Source organism: Octodon degus, unplaced genomic scaffold (assembly GCF_000260255.1).
Source record: "Octodon degus isolate 3935 unplaced genomic scaffold, OctDeg1.0 scaffold00400, whole genome shotgun sequence".
Taxonomy (NCBI): domain Eukaryota; kingdom Metazoa; phylum Chordata; class Mammalia; order Rodentia; family Octodontidae; genus Octodon; species Octodon degus.
Genome location: NW_004524976.1, coordinates 291,452 through 297,107, shown reverse-complemented (window position 1 = coordinate 297,107; position 5,656 = coordinate 291,452). Strand labels below are relative to the sequence as shown.

The 5,656-nt window shown below is 36.9% G+C and overlaps 1 protein-coding gene across 1 annotated transcript in view; it reads left to right on the top strand.

Annotated features, from left to right (window-relative positions):
• Positions 1-5,656, top strand: part of LOC101588615 (antigen WC1.1-like) — a 343,741-nt gene that overhangs the window by 159,615 nt on the left and 178,470 nt on the right. The gene's annotated exons all lie outside the window — the stretch shown is intronic.

Here is a 5,656-nt window from a genome sequence, read left to right as displayed (position 1 = left end):
AATAAATAAATAAATTAAATCTTTGATCCATTTTGACTATAGTTTAGTGCGTGGCTCAACTCACTTTTATATCTAAAATTATTCCATTATAAAAAGTTTCCTACTGCACTCTGATGGATGTTTTGTAATCCTATGTAAGGAATCTATAAGCAGTTCATCCTTGTCAAGAGAAGACTGTACTGAATTGGCTTCTTCAAGAAGCACTCGAATTCCACTTTTTAATACCACTTTTTAGTTCCACACTAGCCATGTCCTGCTTATGCGAAGCTTATCACACTATCCTCAGAACAATCCATCTTATATGGGAAACATCCAGAAAAACCAACTGAAATTATTTGAGTGTCTTGAGATTATTTTAAAATTTCTGACTTCATGTACTAGACAGAAGTTCTTTGATTTCTGGGAAGGCAGCATGGAGAGAGGGACAGCTTTTGAGCAGCCAAAGAGGGCCTGTAATTACTTTGCAGATGCCTGAGTGTAAGTCATCTAGCACATGGGAAACACATTCAACTTGAGGAAAAAAGCTTAGAAAAGAGAAGTCATTCCTTAAGTGGAAATAGTCTTTATTTTTCTATGATTTTCTTTTGCTTTAAGAAGTAGAAACAAAAGCAAGAAAAACAAAAACAAAGACAGAAACGAGGTAATAGAATAATATATATGTTACAGATTTTCAAAACGAGTATTAAATTTATAGATTTTTGAACATTGAACCATCCTTACATCCCTGGGATGAATCTTACCTGGTCATGGTGTATGATCTTCTTGATGATTTGCTGTATTCTATTTACTAGTATTTTATTGAGGATTTTGGCATCTATGTCCATGAGGGAGATCAGCCTGCAGTTCTCTTTCTTACTGGTGTCTTTCCCTGGTTTTGGTATCAGTGTAATATTTGCCTCCAGGAATGATTTTTGGAGGATTGCTTCCTTTACCATTTCATCTCTATACTTTGAGAAGTATAGAGATTAAATCTTCTGCAAATGTCTTGTAGAATTCAGGTATGAATTCATCTGGATGTGGACTTTTATTTTCCAGTAGGTTTTTAATTATATCTCATATTTCATTTGCTGTTAGTGGGCCATTGAGTGTGGTTATATCTTGTAGATTCAGTTGTAGTAATTTGTACTTTTCTAGGAATCTGTCCTTTCTTCTGTGTCTTCTATTCGGTAAGAGTAAAGATTCTCAAAGTAGATATTGATAATCTTCTGATTTTCCAGTGAATCTTTGGTAATTACACCCTTTTCGTTCCTTATAACTTGTATTTGAATTTTTTCTTTCTCCTGTTTGATGAGGTTAGCTAGGGGCTTATTGAATTCATTTAATCTTTAAAAGAACCAGCTTTTTGCTTTTTTAATTCTTTGAATTGTTTTCTTCATCTCAATTCAATTAATTTCTGCTCTAATCTTTATGTTTTTCTCCATTCTTTGGGATATGGGTTTGATTTGCTCTTCATTTTCTAGTTGTTGAACGTGCAGCAGGTGCTTATTTTTTCCCGTTCTGTTTTCCTAATGTGTGAGTTCACAGCTATGAATTTCCCTCTGAGAACTGCTTTCATCGTATCCCATAAATTACGATAAGTTGTGCTTGAATTTTCATTGAATTGTTAATGTTGAATTTCTTGTTTTATTTCATCTGTGACCCATTGGTTGCTGAGTAGGGTGTCATTTAATTTCCATGTATTTATTGTTTTTTTCTGGTTTCTTTTGTCATTTATTTCCAGTTTCATTGCACTGTGGTCAGATAATGTGCATGGGATAATTTCTGTTTTCTTGCCTATACTTAAGCATGACCTACGTACCAGTATGTGGTCTATTTTAGAAAATGACCCATGTGCAGCTGAGAAAAATGTGTATTCAGCTGTGTTTGGGTGGAACACTCTGTATGTGTCCACCAAGTCCATTTGTTTCAAACTCTGGTTCACTTCTGTTATTTCTTTGCTAAGTTTTTGTCTGGTTGACCTATCTTTTGGAGATAAGGGTGTATTAAGTTCTCCTGTTAAAATTGTGGTATTGTATATTAGATTTTTCATGTTCATTAAGATTTGCTTTATATAGTTGGGTGCTCCCATGTTTGGTGTATACATATTGATGAGTGTTACCTCTTCCCCTCTCGAATTTTTTCCCTAACCAGTTTATAGTGGCCTTCTTTATTTTGCTTGATCTTTGTGGTTTGAAGTTGAGACTGTCTGAGAATAGCATTGCTACCGCTGCTTTTTTCTGAGGTGCTGGGGCATGTAGTATTGTGTTCTATTCCTTGACTTTCAGCCTATGAATATCTAAATGAGTTAAATATGTTTCTTGTATACAGCATATTGTCAAATTTTGTTTCGTAATCCACTATGCCTGTCTATTTCTCTTAATTGGTGAATTGAGTTCATTTACATTTATGGTTAGAATTGAGATGTTTTGACTTATGTTTGACATGTTATTTACCTGTTATCATTTACACCTTTTTCTCCTATGTTTTACTGAGTGCCCTATTTAGTTGGTTGCTTCTGATCTCATTCGTGGAATTCTGATCATTTTGTTCGCTCTCTACAACATCTTTCAGTAGCCTGTGCAGGGTTGGCTTTATCAACACGAAATTCTTTAGTTGTTCTTTGTCATGAAAGTATTTCACTTCTCTATGAAACTTGAAAGAGTTTTGCAGGGTATAGTAGACTGGGCTGGACTTTGTTTCCATAGAGGACTTGAAATACTCTGCTCCATGCTCTGATTGCCTTCATGGTTTGTGAAGAGAAGTCGGCCATAATTCTGATGAGTTTTCCTTTGAATGTGATCTACTTCTTTTCTCTAGCGGCTTTCAGTATATTATTCTTGTGCTGAATTTCTGGGATCTTGACGATTATATTTCTCAGTGTGTTTTCATTGGGTTGAGGTTACTTGGCATTCTGTATGCTTTGGTTACCTGAATGTCAGATTTTTTCCTCATATTTGAGAAGTTTTCTGCTACTACTTCTGCCCATATTTTTGTAATGTCCTTTGTATTGACGCCTTCTTTCTCATTGATGCCTATTAGTCTCACATTGTTCATCTCTGCTTCGTCTTGCAGGTGATGGATTATTCTTTCCTGCATCCTTGTTGTTTTTAAGAGATCCATTCTTTTCTTTTCACTAGCTGCACCAGCATCTTCAAAATCTGAAACTCTGTGTTCACTTTCACCTAAACTGTTTTGCAAGCTTGTGACTGGGATTTTAATTTCCTGTATATCTCTTTGACTCTTTTCATGCGATCTATTTTTTCTGTATTTCTCATTCAACGAATGTGTCATTTTTCTAATCTCCTTTTTTAATCAATGTGTTCTTAAAAAGTAGTTAAAATTCTTTTGCTGCAGTGTTTTTTAAGATTGAGTTTCCTCCCTGTGTTTCTGTAGTTTCTTCTTTAGTTCAGATGCTATGAGTTCTGAGAATTATTTTTTTATTTAAGGAAAGAATTGCGTTCTGAGCTCCTCTATAACTTTCTGCTGTTGCTGATTTACTTTCGACGCTATTAATTCATGCATTTGAGTCGAGCTAGGGTCCTCTGCACTTGTTCTGGGTGGGCATTGGGTTTCCTCCATATGTTTCTGCAGTTGATTCTTTAGTGCAGATGTTATTAATTCAGGGATTTCCTTTCTTATTTCCAATCTGAGTTCCTCTATACCCTTGTGCAGCTGATTCTTTATTTCAGAAGCCGTGTGATTCACAATTTGTTGATTCTTTACTTTCAGCCGTGTGATTCACAATTTGTTCTGTGTTAGTGTCCTCTGCACTTGTTATGTGTTGGCTTGTGTTCCGAGGTTGCATTTTGTTACTTCTCATTGTCATTTTGTGTAGCACTGTCTTCTGACCTTTGTTGTAGATCTTCGTTGTAGTTATAACCTTAGGACGTACTGATTTTCAGGTGCAGATCTATAAAGTTTGGATTTATCTTGCTGTGCCTGTCATGGGTCTGGTTGTTGTGCTCGGCTCCTTCCTGCTGCTGCCCTTAATGATGAACCTGTTTTGCCCCTCTGGCAAGAATTTCTGCTCCTGAACTTGCTTAGTGGTTCTATCCTCTACATTCTCTGCAGGGATTCCAGCTGTAGGGTTACACCCCAGGCCTGTATGCTAGGCTTGAGCTGAGCCTGGAGGGGACAAGTTAGAGTAGGGGGGAGAGGCAGCTCTCCCACACACTCACCCACAATGGGCTAGGACTGGGCCTGGGGGGTCCGAGAACACGGCAGAAATTTCTACTGGGAGGCCGGGGTGGGGGATGTGCTGCGGAGTGTTGGGGTCGTCCCTAGGGGTGGAAGATGGTCTCATCCACACTGCGCCTGGGCTGGGACCAGTAGTAGGTCCCACTGGCGCCTGGGACCTGGGCTAGGACTGGGTCTCTCCAGTCTTTTTTCTTAAGGAGTCACCACATTGATTTCCATAATGGTTGCACCAGTCTACATTCCCACCAGCAGTGGAGAATGGTTCCCTTTTCCCCACAGCCTCTCCAGCAATTGTTGTTTGTTGATTTCTTTATGACAGCAATTCTTTCTCGGGTGAGATGTGTTCTCAAATTTGTTTCAATTTGCATTTCATAGATGGCTATTTATGTGAAGCATTTTTTCATATATTTATTTACTTCTTTAATTTCATCTTCTGAGAAATGTGTGTCTATCTTGAATGCCCATTTCTGGATTGGGTCTTTAAATTTTGGGACCCTAGTGTTTATTTTTTTCTTTATAAATTCTAGAGAGCATACCTTTGAGTCCTTGTTAGTCATGACTTTTTCATAATAAGTGCATTGTCTTTTCACTTTGTTGGTAATGTCTTTTGACGTGCACATACCTTCTCAATAGAAGGAGGTCCCAGTCATTAGTTATTTCAAGTGTTTCCCCTGAGGTTTGGCTTTTGTTCATGAAATCTTTTCCTACCCCCTTTTCATCAAGAATTCCTCCTATTTTCTCTTCCAGGAGCTTTAGTGTTACTTTTTTAATGTTTAGATCTTTAATCCATTTTGACTTTACCTAGTGCAAGGTGAAAGACTTAGTTGAAGTTTTAGATATTTGGCATGTAGAAAGTCATTTTTTCCTACACCATTTGTTAGAGAGGTTATCTTTCTTCCAGGAAGCATTTTGGCACCTTTGTCGAAGATAAGGTGGCCAAGTTTATTTTTAGAGCCTTCCCTGTATTCTAATCTACTCCACTGATCTTCTTGTCTATTTTGTTGCCATTACCAGGCTGATTTATCACAATATCTTTGTATTATAATTTCATGTCAGGAATTGTAATGCATCCTGACTTGTCTTTGTTGCCAAGGATAGTGTTTGCTATTCTAGGTCTTTTCTGGTTCCAAATAAATTTTAGGTATGATTTCCTGTAAGTCTGTGAGCTATGGTTTGTGGTAGTTTGATAAGGATTGCATTCAATTCATATTGCAATTTTGGGAGTATGGCATCTTCAAAATATTGATTCTTCCTATCCAGGAGCAGGGAGTTTTGTTTTTTTTTCCATTTTCTGAAATCCTGTATGATCTCTTTTTTCAGAGTATTGTAATTTTCCTTGAAATGATCTTTGTCTTCCTTAGATTAATTCTAAAATATTTCAATTTTTGCGGTACTATTATAAAAGGTATTGTTTCTCTAATTTCCCTCTCAGTGTGATTGTTATCTGTGTGGAGAAATGCTATTTACCTTTGGGTATTGA